General features: G+C 47.9%; 1 pseudogene; it reads left to right on the top strand.

The window, feature by feature from the left end:
• Positions 1–334: 334 nt before the first annotated feature.
• On the top strand, positions 335–18,928 carry LOC115643709 (annotated as a pseudogene).
• The last annotated feature ends 230 nt before the right edge of the window (positions 18,929–19,158 follow it).

Here is a 19,158-nt window from a genome sequence, read left to right as displayed (position 1 = left end):
TGGTCACTCTAGGTGAGGACTGCTACTTCTGAATACAAGGGGCAATTCGAGCCCTAGGATAGACTCATGCTTGCATATGGACTCAACCTTACAGCTCACACAGGCTCCAGGGGCTCCTTTCTCCCTCATGTTACATACCGCAGATGCTGGAAATGGAGCTATGGCCTTTCCCTTTTACAGGGGCTGGGCCACCCTTCATGACCACTCCCCTGCGAGTTTGTATTATCTAGGCAGAGGAGGGGCTACAGAGAAATTCTGGCCAAGCAGTTCCAAGTGACGTTGGCCAGAGGGGGGCAGGTGTCTGAGAAATAAACAGAGAGAGAAGAGGAATGAGTGGAGGAAACTAGGGAGACAGAAATAGCAAAGAGTGAGAGAACAGGAGCAGGGAAAAGAGGCAGGGGTGAGAGTTAAAAACACGGAGGGGTGTCAAAGGGGAGAATGATCATGGAGCTGCTCCTGTGGCTCTGGTCCCAGCTTCACTTCTGCAGAAACAACCTCCCAGCACTGGGCATAGCCCTCACAGTCTTCGCTCTGCTATTTGATTTCCTGAAGCGCAGGAAGAGCTGGAGTCGCTACCCACCAGGGCCGACCTCTCTGCCTTTCATTGGGACCATGTTGCAGATCGATTTCCACAACCCGCACCTCTCCTTTAACCAGATCAGTGCCAGAGGAGCTGGAGAGCACAGCTAGGGTGACCAGATAGCAAGTGTGAAAAATCGGGACGGGGTGGGGGGGAATTGGTGTCTATGTAAGACAAAACTCTGGGTATCAGGACTGTCCCTATAAAATCGGGACATCTGGTCACCCTGAGCACAGCGGGCTGTGAAACATAGCTGGTGTGGGCTGGTGGTTCGTTAATCCAGCTGGTGCGGGCTGGAGGGGTTATTTTACATGCAGGGACTTTTCCAACACAGTAACAGTTGGTCCCCCTAGGAGAGGAGGGGCTCTAACGCTCTGTGATTATCTGCTGTGGCTTTGCTCTGGCTCTAGGGTCCAGAGGGCAACATTCCACTCCCAAGTCCAGTAGAATTCTCTGCAAATGTGATAGCGCTGGAGGAGAGTGATCCCCACTGCGCACGCGCACACGCCATATCCACAGGGGAACACCCAGACACAGTGACTCAGCAAAAGTGAACAAACCTGTAATCTCCAGCTATACAAGTGTAGAATGTGCTTGCTGGCTGTGTCTGCGCCAAGAGGGGCGCCAGGGTTTCTGACGCTCTAGGTGGACGGCCATTTCGCTGCTCCCTGCAGGTCCAGTGGACCTACTGCAGTCATGCCGGTGGACGGTCCGCTGCTGGAAAGGCTCCGGTGGAGCTGCCGCAGTGATGCCAGTGGGCGGTCCGCTGATCTAAAGGCTCCGGTGGACCTGCTGCAAGCATGACTGCAGTAGGTCCGCCGGAGCCTTTAGTCCAGTGCACGGTCCGCCAAAATGACTGCGGCAGCTCCACCGGAGCCTTTCCAGCAGTGGACCGTCCGCTGGCATTACTGCGGTAGGTCCACCGGACCTGTGTGCCGCCCCCCCAAAATTCTGGCACCCTAGGCCATTGCCTAGGTCGCCTAAATGGTAGCACCGGCCCTGGTCTGCGCTAACAAGAGCACACACCACCGCTGCAGGATTAGTTGTTGCAAGTACATGCTTTGTTCTGTCTCCAAGGAAAATACTGATGTAGCTTGAGGCAACTAAATCATATTACGTTTTGTGATTGTAGTTGCCAAACTCCAGAGGCCCCATTTCTAGGCTGGCACCTTTCAACACTCCAGTCAAGGAAAACTGAGTCTGGTTCTTGTTTTCACCATCTGGTGGGAAGAGTTTTTGTGTTTCCAGATCAAATCGGATGATGACAACAACACTTTTGCCCTGTAGCTGTTTTAACTCCACATTTTTAGTAACAACATATTATTCCCTTTTCTGCCCCTATTTCCATTTCACACCATTTCATTTTGCTTTCTTGCATTTCTCACAGAACGGAAACGAAAACTGCTCCTTTTACTTACAGAATCATAGAAATTAAAGAGAGAAATGGCCTATTCTTAAACACCCCTCTAACTTCTAGTGGTATGCCCCGCAGGGCTTTATCTAGTTTTAATGACCAGCAATGAGGTTTTCATCACATCCCCTAGGAAACTATTCCCCAGTCTGATAGACCTCTCGCTGAGGATTTGTTTCTTGATGTCCAGAGTAAATTCTCCATTATTTAGTCTCATTCTATTACTCCTTCACCCAAACCTAAACAATGATTTTTTCAGGCTTGCTTTCCAGCAAAATTAAGTGTCATCTGGCTTCCAACAATATATTTTTCCTTTTTTTTTCTTCACAGCTAAGTAGAAAATATGGAAATGTCTTTAGCCTTCAGAACTGCTGGAATAATCTGATAGCAGTGAATGGATTCAAAGCCGTAAAGGGAGCATTGGTCTAGAAATCAGAGGACTTTGCTGACAGACCGTACTTTCCTATATAGGAGCTGTCATAAAGAGATAGTTAAGGGTTAATGTCTCTTTTACCTGTAAAGGGTAACAAGCTCAGTGAACCTGGCTGACACCTGACCAATGGACTAATTGGGGGACAAGATACTTTCAAATCTTGGTGGAGGGCAGTCTTTGTTTGTGCTTTTTGGGTTGCTCTTTGTTCTCTCTTGGAGTTAAGAGGGGCCAGACATGCAACCAGATTTCTCCAATCTTTCTGAAACAATCTCTCATGTTCAAAAATAGTAAGTACTAGATAGAAGGCGGATTAGTCTTTATGTTTGTTTTCTTTATTTGCAAATGTGTATTTTGCTGGAAGGATATTTTTTCCTCTGTTTGCTGTACTTGTATCTTAGGCTAGGGGGGAGGGATTCCCTCTAGTCTATATAAGCTTAGACCCTGTAAACATTTTCCATCTTGATTTTACAGAGATAATTTTTGCTTTTTTCTGTCTTTAATTAAAAGCTTTCTTTTTTAAAAAATCAGATTGATTTTTTTCCTTGTGTAAAACAAGGGGATTGAGTCTGAACTCACCAGGGAGTGGTGGGGGGAAAGAAAGGGGGGGGAAAGGTTAATTTCTCTCTGTTTTGGGATCCAAGGAGGTTGGATCAGTGATCTCTCAGGGAAAGTCTGGGAGGGAGAAAGAAGGAGGGGGAATGGTTTATTTCTCTGTTTTAAGACCCAAGGGATTTGGGTCTTGGGTTCCCCAGGGAGGGTTTTTGGGGGACAGAAAGTGTACCAAACACTATATTTTGGTTGGTGGCAGCATTATCAGATCTAAGCTAGGAGTTAAGTTTAGAGGGGTACATGCAGGTCCCCACTTTCTGGACGCTAAAGTTCAAAGTGGGAATAAGATCTTGACATGAGCACTTGGATTTTGGAGAGAACTCCAAAGGCAAGTACCTTGGAAACTGACATAGTTCTCTGGCAGTGTTGCAGGGGGACTGGCTTTATCATTTGAGCTCCTGGAGAGATTGAAGGGGACTTAGGGAGTGAACTGCCTCCCTCTCTTGTCCCTCAGCTGATGTTGCTTTTGCTGGAGTCTGCCCCTGAAACTACCTCTCATGAGGAGGAAGTCAGGTTAGATCAAAATGGGGACTCTACTTCCCAACTGCAGCGCTGCCACAACAGCTAAGATGTGGCCATTCTGAAATGTTCAGTAGAATGTACATGGTAATCAATACTGATTGGCTGCCATTGTCAGAACTGCCAGTTTCCTAACCCTCACCACATGTATGTACCTTCCTCAGCTTGTAAAAAAGCTTCTTCTCAACCATGGGCAGGGGGTGAATCCCCCATTTGGGGAGACTAGTCCCCTGCCCTGCCCCAAGCTCCCTACTGCAGCTGAAGCCCCGCCCAAGCCACTGCCTATCCGAGCCACCCCGAGCCCAGGCTGGCTGGAGGAGCTCTGAGTCCTCCCACTGGCCTGGGGCCATGGTGTAGGGAGTATTAGCAGAGGTTTGGGGAGGCTTAGCCTCCCCCAGCCTCCATTACGCACCACCTGTGTTCTCAGCCTCACCCTGGCCCATACTCTGGCCAATGCAGGGATGCTCCCTGTGTATGTTCTTCAGTGCTTTGTCCAATCCAATTTTAAATGGCTTGTGATGGGGCATCCATTAATTCCTTTGAGAGACTATTGAGTAGTTTAGTAGATCTCATCACTGGGAAATGTTTTCTGACATCCAACCTGAGGCTCACACACTTAGAGTATAGCACGGCTTAGCTCCATTGACTACATCAGGTTATACCAGCTGCAGATCTGGATCTGAATTTCATGCCCTTACTCCTAGCTATATCTTGGAGCTCCCTGAATAATCCCTCTCCTTCTGCACTAACCACCTACACCTCTGAGGATGCAATAATAGCTCCCATTAGTTTCCATTTGGCCAAGCTACATTTAGTTTCTTTTATCCTTCCTCAGAAGCCAGTCCCTCCAGCACTATTTTGTTGCTGTGCAGTGAATGTTGGACGGTGCTTCCCAGAGGTGATTGTCTCTTGTTTATTACTATTTTCCAGGGGTGGTGTTTGCAAGATATGGTCAGGCCTGGAAGGAGCAAAGGAGATTTGCACTCTCCACCTTGAGGAACTTTGGGATGGGAAAGAAATCCCTAGAGCAGCGTGTGACCGAGGACGCTGGATTTCTATGCTCTGCGATCTGTTCTGAAAAAGGTTTGTAGCATCAAGGGAGATGGGTCCAGTGTAACTTCCATACATAAAGAAATGAAAGGATAATATGATAACCTGACAGATGTATTAACATGAGAGTTTGTGATGGGAAGAGAAAAAACAAAAAACCAAACAACTCATCATCTCCAATTGAATGTGCAAGGGGAATTTTAGGTTGGTAGAATATTATTACCTCAGCTGGAATTTGGTGGAGGCATCAACATTAAAACACTTCCAAAACATGCCGTGAAGTCTTTAAGGACATCACTTTTATGCCTCAACTTAAAAATGTCTGTAGCATCCCAGTAACATCTGTCTGTACACAGCAGGCACGGGTTCAGTACTGAGGCAGAGATGAGTACTGTTACCAGCACACAGTTCTCTGTTACTCGCACACTCTAGGGGCACCCACTTTACCCAGTTCTTAGGGCTCAAGATGTAACCCTCTTAATTTAGACACCCACCCATACCCTACTCCTAGGGCTCAGGGCATACTGTTTGCAGGTTTGCAAGACCTTTTACTAGCGAAAGAGCCTTACACAAGCAGAATACACATGCTAAGCATTCAATGCTATGCTCACCAGTCCTGGTCAGGCAGGCAGACTTTTTCTGTTGGCCATGCAAGGGCAGTCTCATCTGGATTCTGGTTGCTGCATATCACAGTTGTGCAGAGGATTTTTTGCAGCTTTGATCTTAGGCTGTGTCTTAGCGATGAGTTCGTCTTCTTCCAGGTCTTTCCTCCTTCTTATTCTTCTGTTCCTTCTCTGTTGATCTCCTTCTTGGATCCCAGTTTATATAGTGAAACTTGAGTCCTGCTTAGCTATATTAAACAATCATTTTACTAACCAATTCTAACATATTGTAACAAAATTCTCTAACCAATCAGACCCTGCCATCTTTACTAATTTACTCTTAGCAAAATAATTATGTAACAGACAAAAACAAGGAACCAGACAGAGATCATACAGACAAAGAATAGAGAAACGGGGACCATAAAGATAAAACAAGAAAAAAATGAGGATTTGACAACCACAACTATTGATAAGTGATTTCGTGCCAGACAGGATGCTATCAGACTAAAGTATCAGAGGGGCAGCCATGTTAGTCTGGATCTGTAAAAGCAGCAAAGAGTCCTGTGGCACCTTACAGACTAACAGACGTATTGGAGCATGAGCTTTCGTGGGTGAATACCCACTTCGTCGGATGCATGTGAAGAAACTTAAGGTTTCTTTAACCATCTTAAAATCTGTTTTTTCTAATCTGGGTGATAGTGGGTGGTATTAGGACAGAATTGCCTTTTTAACAGCCCAGTGTTAATTGTTTTAATGTATTTTAGATGGAATGTGAGGATGTGACTTCTTAGCTAATGGCTGCTGCTTCCTAATATTGCTGCAGACAAAGGCCTTTAGTCAGTATCACTGACTGAATATGCAGCAGCACAAACCTGAAATTGTTAAGTTTTCCATGGTGGTCTCTCTTCCAAGTTGACCAGGCCCAACTCTTTTAGTATGTGGGGCATCTTTAACTTCCCCAGGTTACATGAGCATGGACATGAGCGAGGGGTAGGCTACAATGATATTGTGCCTCCTAATGTCTTTGGTTGGTCCTGCATGTTTTTCAGGTCTTCCTTTTGATCCACATTTTCTTATAAACAATGCAGTTAGCAATGTGATCTGCTCCCTCATCTATGGCGAGCGCTTTGACTATGACAATAAGAAATTTCAGAGGTTGCTGCATTTGGTTGAACAGACCTTCAACGAAGAAGCTGGATTCCTGCCCCAGGTAACTCAGCACGTATGATTTGGTCAGTAAGAAGCTGCCATTTGATTGATCAGTAAGATTGTAGTTTAGTGATTATTTTCTGGAAGTCATAGGGTGTGGTTTTCTCTCTCCTTCTCATTGTGTTATCTTAGCTTCTTATCGTAGTACCTTGGCTGCTGCATATCCCTGGAGTGCCATGGAGCATATTCCGATCCCAAAAGGAGGTCCTGTACTTCACAGATGAGCTTGTGAAGTACATCAGGACAACCTGGAATCTTACCCAAAAGAGAGACTTCACTAATGCTTTTCTACAGGAGATAGAGAAAGTAGGAGGAGAACGGCAGGTGTAAATCTATTTGGCTTCATGAAGATATTAGTGATGGGAACACTCCCTGTTAGCTTCCCTTGTCCCTCGTTGTAAAATTTACAAGCAAAATCCTTTTGCTAATAGAACTGCTATGAACAGCTCACTGTTCTATTTCTTCTGGTTTTCCCTTATCAAATGAGTCTAATGAGTTCATGCTCAGAAATCAGCTGAAGAACAGGCTGATAGCTGGAACTTTGTACTGAGGCAGTGCCCCACTCTAGTGGGTGCTGTACCTGGGTCCTTAGCTCTCTTGGCCGTGGAACAGCCCTGACATAAGCCGACCATGTACTATTTAGAGACTCTTCTTTTTAACAGTTCTGGCAAAGGTCATAGTGAAGACTTCCTTCATCCTTCCAAGTCACAGCTTCATTCAAAGGCAGGCTGCTGGGAATTCCTGGCTGGAAAAATGTTCCAGAACAAAAACCTGATCTGTTTTTGTATCTTTCTAGAACAGCTGGTTGCAAAATTGAAACAATGGAACATGTCGTTTTTGACAGAATTTCATGTAGAAAAAATCAAAATGCAACATTTTGATAGGCTTGAAACATTCTGTTTTGAGGTTGTCAGAACAGCACATTTCAATTTTTCATTTATTTTATGGTTTGTTTTATTTTATAGTATTTTGAAAATGTTGATTAACCTGAAACCTTTCTTAAAAAGCTTTCATTTTGTGGGAAGTTTCTAAATGTCAACTTCTTGTTCTGAGTCTCAAACAAAGCAAATTACATTTTAATTGGCTTTTAAATAGCATATTAGTTATTGCCCATCTTAAGTCTATGTCCAAATTTATACAATTGCTCTGAGAAAATCTAGATAAGAAACCCTTATGGTACTACATGGAATTTCTGACCTGATCCACTGTGAGTGATCACACTAACCTCTTGTGGTTGCAGAGGCACAAATCTCTAAGACTGACTGGAGACCCTCCCTTAACTCTGGTGGTAAGAGACTGTGCACAGTGTTTCCAGCGCGTATGTTGAGTGTACTGAGCAGCATCAGCCAGTGTGAGTCTGCCGTGCCTGGGAACTCCTCCTCCACCACCATAAGCTCTTTCAGGTGCCTTAGTGGTGCTGGAACTGGAACTGGCCACAACCGCTGGCTTGAATTAGTAATAACAAACACCAAATACACGGTTTCCAAGGTTTCCATCATCAGTGCCCCCACTATAAAAAGTATTCCAGCACCCCTGGACTTTGGTGGGTCAGAAAGTGCCGCTGAAATGTCCACCAGCGCCTCATGGAAACTCTGCCCCATTCCTGATACAGGAGGGACAGTGCAAGCAAGAAAAGTTCTTGAATAGGGGCCTCTTCCACGTTGCCCAGCAGGCAGTATTGGCAGGCTGGTCAAACTTCCTGTAATGTGCAGGGTGGGCAGTAAAGCTTTCCCATAGTCAGGGCTAGAGTGGCCACATTCTGAGAGGTTGTTAGGAAGTCTGGGATATGGTTGGTTAGACTTGGGTCTGTCTGCTACAGTGTGGATGCCAGAGCTTCACACCTGTCCTGGAATACTCTTAACCTAGGGTTGACAATCAGCGTAGACTTCTGCAGGGGTAGTTGATAATTGTTTGTCAAGGTCCAAATTTCTTGGTCAGGGTATAGGCAAGGTCCCAACTGCAGAGAAAAATAAACAATAATAATAAGTAAATTAAAAGATTTCAGAGTCTATTCAAAAGCATCTAGCAGTCCAGATTTGGCCTGCCATCCACCTACTGATTCCCCCAGTGTAGATGCTCAAGCTCTGGGTTCTCCAGCCCAGGAGAAGCTGAGTCAAGTGCCACTAACCCTGGGCTTATATTGCAGTGTAGACATACACTATATTTTTGGAGCAGAAGGTCCTGAGTTTTTTTCCTGATGAAGTCCATGATATGTGGGACAAATTATTACCTTGAAATGTATGTGACCAAGGAGTTTTTACGGCATGTTTTGTCATATGCACGTGTTTTGCTGCACTCTGCAAATGATTCAACCTTTCAATCTGAGAATATCAATTACCCCTATCTACCCGTCTGCTCCTCTCTCCTCAGCAATAATCTAAGGTCAAATCACACTCTCTTTTGTTCCCTTCAGGCCAAAGAGCATACGGGGAGCAGTTTCCATGACAACAACCTTCGTATGGTAACAGCTGACTTGTTTACCGCTGGCACTGAGACCGCCTCCACCACCCTGCACTGGGCATTGCTGTACATGCTTCTCCATCCTGACATCCAGTGTAAGCAAGAGGACTGGTGGAGACGTGACTGGTTCTCCAAACCCTGCATCTTCCACTGAAAACTTCTTAGTATCTGCTGTCACTTTTGTTTTCTGGGCATATGATGCTGCCATAGCAGCAGTCACAGAAGTGATTGGGGGAATAATTCCACTGGAAAACTCTCTGAGGGGGAGAGCAAAGAGTTGTGGCAAGGGAGAGAGCAAGTCCCTGTTCAAGATTTCAGTGTCAGAGGGAGCGCTCACCATTTTTCTTCATGACAAGGGCACTTTGAGACCCTCATAGCTACTTGGTAACTCTTTCTTCTCTTAGGGTCTCCATAGGGATAAATGCTAACCTGCTTAAATGTGCTAACGCCGGAGGCACAAGTGGGTCAAATACAGTATGAAGAAGGTGGGATATCTCTAACAATGCGCTTATTAGCCCATAGCACAGAGAATAACTATGTAAGTTGGGCTGAGTAACCGAAGATGAGTGTACTCTTCCTCAGTGCTTAATTCTGCATTCGTCTCTTTACCACTGTCTATGGGGCTTACTTTGCCCTCTTGCCCCCAAACAGGTAAACTCTGCCTCCCTTGCACTCTTGCTTTCAAGTGCTTTCAAGAAACTTACAAGACCTGACTGCGAGGTCAGGAATTAGCAGTTGGGAAGCAGAGCAGTGCATGTCTGGGGTATCAAAGAGGCTTTCTGGTTGTGTGGAAGTGACAAAAATCAGAAGTTGGTCCATGCCCTCTCCCCACTGCTGGATATTGTTCCTGACCCTTGAACAAGTGCCCCTGACACCAGCCACCTCCCAGACACTTAGAGCACTCACTTCCTAGAGATGACTCACTTGTAAACTGCTCAGTGATTGATAGGAAGGTGAGTAACAAACTCACAGAATATAAATCCAGCGCTGTACAAAAAGACAGACAAGCCCCGCCCCCCAGTGTTTAAAGCTTAAGGGTAAATCTGCTGGTTCCCCATTTCTACAGTGTTGATGTACATCATTATGTTATATTGAGGAGGATGTAAAGTGTCTTTTTCCAGGTAAAATCCATGAAGTAATTGATAAGGTGATTGGCAGGGACAGGTCACCCCAGATGGAGGACCAAGTGAACATGCCTTATACCAATGCTGTGATCCATGAAACTTAATATTATGGGGATATCTTTCCTGTTGGAGTGCCTCACATGACATACCGGGACACCGAGCTCCAAAGCTTCTTCATTCCAAAGGTATCTGTGGCCAGCAGGGGATGCAGACTTCCTCTCCCCTTGCAGACTTTTGTCCTGAAGCTGCAGACATTCCACATGTGAATCTCTCCAAGGTTCCATGGAGAGGCGGGTAGAGCACCAGGCCCTGAATCACACAGCCATTGGCGAGTTATCAAATGTGCAGTTTTGAAAGAGCTTGGGGCTCAGAGACAGCCTTGTTTATGTGGTTAGCTTCATCTTCAACAGGCCTTTGGATATCTGAAAAAACAATGAATTGAGCTAAAACACAACTAAGGACTGCAATCATTACAAGGGAGACTGTAAGTTTGTCTTGGGCACCTTATAACATTCAGTACATCTGCTTGAAGGTGGAGAAAGTTGAGAGACTCTTAGGTTTCAGAGTAGCAGCTGAGTTAGTCTGTATCCACAAAAAGAACAGGAGTACTTGTGGCACCTTAGAGACTAACACATTTATTTCAGCATAAGCTATTGTGGGCTCACTCTATGTTCCATTCCATGTATCCGATGAAGTGGGCTGTAGCCCATGAAAGCTCATGCTCAAATAAATTTGTTAGTCTCCAAGGTGCCACAAGTACTCCTCTTCTTTTTGAGAAAGTTAATGCTGATTAAGTATGTGGAAGGAATTTGGAATGGGATATAGAAACTACATGCTAGGTCACGAGTTCAAATCCAAAACAATAGCAACTAAAACTCTATTATCTGAAGGCTGTTCAGAGGCCACTGTGCGTCTCGGTCCAGTTCCAAGTGGAGAAGAGACAATGATGGGCAATTATTGCCTTCCTTGGTGACAGTCTCACTGGAGAGACCAAAGCCATACAATACTAAACTCCACTTTTGCCCGTAGAGGAAGCTTCTGTAGCTCAGGCCAAAGGCATGTGAGAGGGGAAAGATCTCGCCTTTTCTGTGAAGACAATGAGAATTGTAGTTCGGAGTCTCTCAATCAGAACACTCTTACCAGAGCTAAAATTAACTTGAGAAAATATTTGAAGCAATTGGGGAGTAGAAGCAATTTTCATCCCATGAACTTCATTAGACATGAAAACACCACTTGCATACTCTTAGTCGAGCTAGCATGCAATGTACAAGGGCGACAGGCTTCAGAGCATACGCTGTGCACTGGCTAGGGCCCTGAAAGCGTCCCGCTCCACTGTGCTATAAGATTATACAATTAGATACTTGAGATGGTTTCTGTGCCTTCCTCTGAAGCATCCTACGATGATTCTGATGTGACAATTCTTATGTACCCTGTTTCTTCTCTGGGGTGGGTCAGGGGACGACAGTCATCACTAACTTGTCCTCAGTGCTGAAGGATGAAACAGTTTGGGAGAAGCTGCACCAATTCTACCCAGAGCACTTCCTGGATGCAGATGGGCATTTTGTGAAGCGAGAGGCCTTCCTGCCTTTCTCTGCAGATAAATCCAAGGGGAAGTGCAACTGGGAGAGGCCATCCCTCTGGAAATGAGGTACAGTGCTTGAGATGTGATCTACTACTGTTATGGGAATGTGCATCTCCTCTAAAGCAAGATGTCCCTCTCATGATAAGAGCAGCTTCCTCATGTGGAAGGTCAGTGCAGTCTGTGCTGAGCTGGGCCTGTTCTACAGTGCCCTGGTGGTACCAGTAGATGCAACCTCTGCAAAATAACTCCCTCTCTCTATTTCTCCAGCGCAGAAACTCTGGCCTTGAAATACTGTATTTAGGGTCAGGCCTTGAGAGTCTGAGCAGCTTGCCCCAGGGGCCTATGTAAACAACTCAGCCAAAGGGAACCAGTTGTGTATGCTATACTTTGCAGTAAGCTGGGCAACCCTCACCTTAATTAATTCATTGCTCATCTTCTACAGCTGTAGTTACCTAAATAGGAGATAAACTTGTTACAAATCAATTCTGGTTGCTTATGTAACAAACCCGCCTACCTAATTCCTGAGGAACGAGGAACTGCCAGGTTGAGGACCTCCGTCCCTTAAGCCGATACACACATCCATCATGTCAGGCTCTGTTCTTCATGAGCAGGCTGCATCTCCCCAGAGAAATTACTTCATACTCCATTAGACACAGGGACATACTGAATGCAACACATTAATCGCGTCTGCACTATAATGGAAAACCTTTAACTACAAGCCCAGGAATCTGTTTAGAAACAGTGTGCACACAGATGAGGTGTGTCTTATTGGGGAAAGGATGAGATCATAGTTAAGGATTTCTCATAAAGCATGATCAAAATTGTTGTGTGCACATACTTCTTTATCTGTTGCAAGGCACCCTGATCAAAGGAAGGCATTTGTTACTGGAGGCTCTGAGACCACTGCAATGGGATACATGGATCAGTAGGGGATAAAGGGAAGATGGATGTTCCCAGTTTCCCGTATGCTCCCAACTCACCAGAGATATGGGAAGAGGGAAATACTGATTCTCTGATACACACCAAAGGAGGCCAACTGTGACTGGTGGAGGGGCTGTAGAGTCTGTCATAACCCCTCTGGTCACCATATCAACAGCAGAGAGATGCCTGAACTGGTGGGGCACTGCCTCTGCCAGGCGTGTACCAGTGCAGCCCAGGAGTTCCAGCAGTGGGAAACATGAGGGCTTAGACAGAAGGGTCTATGCACTGAGCAGTTATAGTTTTCCACAGAACCTTTCCCAGTGACCTTTCAAAGTTAGAATCAGGACTCACAATTTGTCAGACCACTCTGTTTTATTAGTGCCGCGCTCTGGCAATAACACCCAGATAATGTGAGTGGCCATGCAAGGGCTTGGCTACACTTGCAGTTTTGCAGCGCTGGTAGTTACAGCTGTGTTCGTACAGCTGTGTAGGGCCAGTGCTGCAGTGTGGCCACACTGACAGCTACCAGTGCTTCAGTGTGGCCACATTTACAGCACTTGCAGCGCTGTTGGGAGTGGTGCATTGTGGGCAGCTATCCCACAGAGCACTTCGTCCCATTTTGACGCTGTGGCTTGTGGGAAGCGGAAGGAAGTGTGCGGGTCTTTCCGCTTCCTGTTCCAACGCCCCATGGTGCTTTGCTACACATTCCGAGCAGTTTGGCGGCATTGTGAGTCTGCAGCGCGATTTCTGAGATTTCTGTTACAAATGGAGCCTGAGCTGCTGAGGACCTTGCTGATGAATGTTGCCAGCACATCACGCATGGCAGTGGAGCTATTCCTTCAGCTCCAAAGTGACAGTGAGGAGTCAGACGATGATATTGATTCGCCTGACGAGCAAGACACTAAATTGCTTGTGGCAGTAACAGACGTGCTCAGCACCGTGGAACACCGCCTTCGGGCTCGGGAAACAAGCACTGAGTGGTGGGATCACATCGTCCTGCAAGTCTGGGATGACGAGCAGTGGCTGCAGAACTTTCAGATGAGAAAAGCCACTTTCATGGCACTGTGTGCTGAGCTCGCCCCTACCCTGCGGCGCAGGGACACGAGATTGAGAGCTACCCTGCCAGTGGAGAAGCGGGTGGCTATTGCAATCTGGAAGCTGGCAACTCCAGATAGCTACCGATCGGTGGCGAACCAGTTTGGAGTGGGAAAGTCCACCGTTGGAATGGTGCTGATGCAAGTTTGCACAGCCATTAATCGCACCCTGCTAAGAAGAACTGTGACTCTGGGGAACGTGCAGGACATTGTGGATGGCTTTGCAGAAATGGGTTTCCCTAACTGTGGAGGGGCAATAGATGGGACGAATATTCCTATTCTGTCACCACCCCACCTGGCATCAGAGTACGTTAATCGCAAGGGGTATTTCTCTGTGGTTCTGCAAGCGCTTGTGGATCACCGTGGGCGTTTCACTGACATTTACTCAGGATGGCCTGGAAAGGTGCACGATGCACGCATCTTTCGGAACAGTTCCCTGTTCAGGAGGCTGAGGGCCGGGACTTTTTTCCCAGACCGCAAGATCACAGTAGGTGACGTCGAAATGCCCACTGTGATCCTGGGAGACCCCGCTTACCCCTTAATGCCATGGCTCATGAAACCGTATACAGCGAAGCTTGACAGGAGCAAGGAACGGTTCAACTACAGGCTGAGCCGGTGCGGAATGACTGTGGAGTGTGCGTTTGGCCGTTTGAAAGCCCGCTGGAGGTGTCTTAATGGGAAGCTAGATTTGGGGGAAAGCAGCATCTCCGCTGTTATATCCGCGTACTGTACCCTCCATAATATTTGTGAAGGGAAGGGTGAAAGATTCAGTGAGGAATGGACCTCCGAGGTTCGACGCCTAGAGGATGAATTTGCACAGCCAAAGAGCAGGGCTACTAGGGAGGCCCAGGAAAGGGCTTCAAGGATTAGGGATGCTTTAAGGGAGCAATTTGATGCTGAGAGCCAACAGTAATGTTTGGTGCCATTGCTGTGCTATGTTCTACCTTGGGGTACAATATTTACCACTTCCTGCAATAATAAAACGTATTGTAAAAGCCATAAAATCCTTTATTCAAAGTACAGTACATAAAAGGCAAGGGGGGTTAGGGTGGTAGACTGTACATTCAGAGGTTTGAATATGTCCTGTTTTGATTACTGTTCAATGTCTGCTGCATTTCAGGATTACTATGCTGCAGGGTAATGGGGGTGGAGTGTACAGGGTAAGAATTATAGTTTTCAGGGCTGGTAGGTGATCATACAGGTGTTGGGGGCAGCTGGGGGTAATAAGGAACTGGCTGCTGGAGAAAGGTGTTTTGTGCAAATACTGGGGAACAAGAAAGAGAGCTTTGGGAGGGCTGTGGGTTACCACGGTACAGATCTGCCTGCATAGCTATGAGAGACTCGAAAGACTCAGTTTGGCGAGCCAGGAGGCTTATCATCTGCTTTGTGGTTTTTTTGATAGTCAATTCCTTTCTCCTGCTTCCTGTTTGCCTCCACGCATTCATTTTCTCTCTCGATTCATACATTTTCTCTCTCCATTCCTGTGTCTTCCGACTTTCTCTGTTGTAGTGATTCATAACTGATTTGATCAATTCTTCTTTTGATTTTCGGTGTTTTTTTCTCAAGTTCTGCAAACGACGTGAGACCGGTGATCCAGCTGCATTAGTCAAGGTCACTGAAAAAAACATAGATAGAAACAGGTAATACACAGAGGCTACATTGTTTATTATCACACAGTGAAGGAGTTTTTAGACTTTTTGTAGCATCCTTCCCACATACCTCACATAACACAGAGAGGCCAGGGAAGCGAAGGCATGGCAAGCAATGTGGTGAGTGTTTCTGCCCCGACTGCACTTGGGAGGGTGAATTGACCGATGAGTCACTGGGTTTATCAGCATTGGGTACAGGAGGTAGCTGGTGTCCTGCACAGGGGACAGTAGTGAACAGGAAGGTGGCGAGCTGCTGGCGGGGGGGGGGGGCGGTCCGCGTAACTGCCGGCCTGCTGGTGAGTGGGGGGGAAACACACAGCTGTGCTGGCTGCCTGCTGGGAAGGGTGGGGAAAAACCGGAGGGCTCCGCGGCGCTGGCTGCCTGCTGGGGGGGGGGGGAGAGACCGGAGGGCTCCGCGGGGCTGGCTGCCTGCTGGGAGCGGGGGGGAAAGACCGGAGGGCTCCGCGGGGCTGGCTGCCTGCTGGGAGCGGGGTGGAAAGACCGGCGGGCTCCGCGGGGCTGGCTGCCTGCTGGGGGGGGGGGGAGAGACCGGAGGGCTCCGGGGGGCTGGCTGCCTGCTGGGAGCGGGGGGGAAAGACCGGAGGGCTCCGCGGGGCTGGCTATCTGCTGGGAGGGGGGGGGGAAGACCGGAGGGTTCTGCGTAACTGCTGGCCTGCTGGTGGGGGGGGGAAGCACAGCTGTGCTGGCTGCCTGCTGGGAAGGGTGGGGAAAAACCGGAGGGCTCCGCGGGGCTGGCTGCCTGCTGGGAAGGGGTTGGGGAGACCGGAGGGCTCTGCGGGGCTGGCTGCCTGCTGGGAAGGTGGGGGAAGACCGGAGGGCTCCACGGGGCTGGCTGCCTGCTGGGAGGAGGGGGGAAGACTGGAGCGCACCACGGGGCTGGGGGGGAACGCGAACCTGGCGCCCTGCACTCAAGTATCCCTAAATTCTCAACAGGGTTTCCTACTGCCAGATATATCACTGCTGCGTGTCACCTGGGAAGAGAGGGAGGGTCTTCTACAGCAATGTGGATTCCACCCTGGCCCCTATGCAGCTTGCCTCTGTGCAGCCATGGTCCCCCCACCCCTCGCTTCACAGTGGATCGGACGAGTTAGCCTGACCGGGACAAGGAACACGGTGGCTCTCCCGATAAACTTGAGAAAGCACATTGCGCATGCTCTGGCTACAACTTTTCAAGAGATTACCGAGGCAGATTACAGAGACGTGATAGAGCAAATCAATGGGCTATTCCACGTTTAGGCATGCATGCAGGCAGCCATAACCCAAACCCTCCTCTCCCAAAACATAAAAATCTGCTTACCCCGAGCACGCTCCTCAGTTTCTTCCTCACCAGCAACTTCCAGCTGCTGCGACTGGCTAGCCTCCTCCTGGCTTGAGAAGAGCTCCTGGCTGCATGCCTCCTGGGACTCCGGGGTGTCTCCCTCCACTACAGTAGCCTCACTGTCGGCTTCCTCTACACCCTCCCCCACTTCTCCCTGCTCTGAACTCTCCATCGTGGTCCTCGGATTGGCAGTGGGGTCACACCCAAGTATGGCATCCAGCTCCTTGTAAAAACGGCAGGTTATGGGGGCAGCTCCTGAGCGGCAATTTCCCTCACGGGCTTTGCAGTAAGCACTCCTCAGCTCTTTTATTTTGACCCTGCACTGCAACACGTCCCGTTCATGGCCCCTTCTCAGCAAGGACTGAGATATCTGCCCATAGGTATCATAATTTCTCCTTCTTGAGAGCAGCTGTGCTTGTACAGCTTCCTCACCCCAAACACTGATGAGGTCCTGCAACTCGGAATTGTTCCATGCTGGGGCTCGTTTGGAGCGTGGAGGCATGGTCGCTGATTGATTGAATGATTGATTGCACTCCACACCTGGCTGAGCAAACAGGAAGGGGATTTTTAAAATTCCCGGGGCATTTAAAGGAGGGGTCAGCTGAGCCCAGGACAGTGGAGTGTGCATGATTACCAGAGAGGCTTCTAAGGTATGCTGGGATACCTCCTTATACCCCGGAGGTCAATAAAAGCTCTGGTGGGCATCCACACTTGCTGACCAGCGCTGGATGACCAGCGCTGCAATCGCTACACCCGAGGCTCGACCGGGTGTACAGCCAGCGCTGCAAACAGGGAGTTGCAGTGCTGGCCGTGCTTTGCAAGTGTGGCCACATCCTAAGTTGCAGCACTGTAACACCCTCACCAGTGCTGCAACTCTCTAGTGTAGCCAAGTCCCAAGACTCAAACAGTCTTATTTATACAGATAAAAGAGCGGGAATTAGACAAAGGGACAAAGAAAGCAAAACAGTAAAATTCACCAGGGGCATAGCATGCATATCCTACTTCCTTACTAACTCTTATCGATCTAAGGCTAATACTTCACCAATTGACCTTAAATGGTGCAATTGTTCTATGTGAATGTCTGTATTCCTGACACCTGGATTGCAGCATTCCAACAGTTTTGCTTAAAGGTACAGACAACATTTCTTTAATCCTTTCTATTTTCGCAATATAATTCATTCCACTTTCACTGACCGGATCACCTCCAGAAATCCATGAACACTTAGCACGGTGGTTGGTGCTTTCTAGGTTTGTTTCAATGCAGCCAACCGGTTCAGTTACAGAGAGGGGTTGGTTAGTTAGGCAGCTATTAATGCATTTCCAGAATACTCTGCAGTACTAGGGGATGGGGAGAGAGGCTCTCTCTGTACTAAGCTGAGCTAGGTGTTGGCTCAGCGGGTACATCTACACTTCAGACTGGAGGTGTATGTTCCGGGTTGGGTACACATACCCATGCTAACTCAGTGATAGCATGTAGGAGTGTAGCCACTGCAGCATGAGCAACGGGAGGGGCTGGTCGGCCTGAGGATGATCCCGTCCAAGATGGTAGGTACTTACTCAGGTGGCTATCCCCTCCCGCCGCTTGTGCCCCCATGGCTACACTTTGCTTTTTAGCACACTAACTAGCTCAGAGTTAGTGGAGACACGTCTCCCAAAGTCTCCTTTGGCAACAGACCCAAAAGCTTTTTTCCTAGGGTCTCACTGCACTCACAGGCTATTACTGCTTGTCCCTCTTGCTTTTCTCTCTGCCTCTCTCTGTTTTTCTCTCTTCTCAGTTTCTGTGTGTTCTCTCTGACTCGCAACTCTCTCCTCCTCCACCCCCCAACCTGGTCATTAGGCAGTAATCCCTCTCCAAATCAACTGACAGAGTCCTTGGTTTTATGATTTCCACTGAAGCTTCTGATGCTAGTCACAATCAGACACAGGGAATTGGATTAAACAAGAACATTGATTGGTCTAGAGACGTATTTTCTAGTTGTTCCTGTTCACACAGGCTCTGGGAATAGGGAGACTCACCATCTGCTGCATACGGAGGCAGATTCTGTGCTCACTCCAACCTGTGAGTGTGCAGTAAGGATTTTACTCCTTCAGTGATTAGTTATTTACATGTGGTGTTGTATCCTCCTCCTCTCTGCCTCCTCCTTCTTTCTCACTCCCACACTTGCAGGTCGCCGTGTTTGCCTGGGGGAACAACTGGCCAGGATGGAGCTCTTCCTCTTCTTCACTAGCCTCCTGCAGCATTTCACCTTCCGTCTCACTGAGGGCCAGGCCAGGCCTCGAGAGGTTGGACACTTTGCCACGACATGCAGCCCACACCCCTACCAGATCCAGGCTGTCCCAAGATAAGTGCAGTGTTTTGCAAAGTTCTCCTCATATATTTTAGGAAGGCGGTTGTGCTTAACTGAAAGATGCTCCTACTCTGGCGGGAGAGCTTCTCCCATTGGCATAGTTAATCTACCTCCCTGAGAGGCGATAGTTGTGTTGGTGGGAGAAGCTCTGACGACATAGCGCTGTCTACACAGGCGTTAGATCAGTATAAATATGTCACTGGGGGGGGAAGGGGTTTCCACACTTCT

The sequence above is a fragment of the Gopherus evgoodei genome, chromosome 1, assembly GCF_007399415.2.
Source record: "Gopherus evgoodei ecotype Sinaloan lineage chromosome 1, rGopEvg1_v1.p, whole genome shotgun sequence".
NCBI classification, from domain to species: Eukaryota; Metazoa; Chordata; order Testudines; family Testudinidae; genus Gopherus; species Gopherus evgoodei.
The sequence above is the reverse complement of the archived record's forward strand: the minus strand, read 5'-3'. Positions and strand labels throughout refer to the sequence as shown.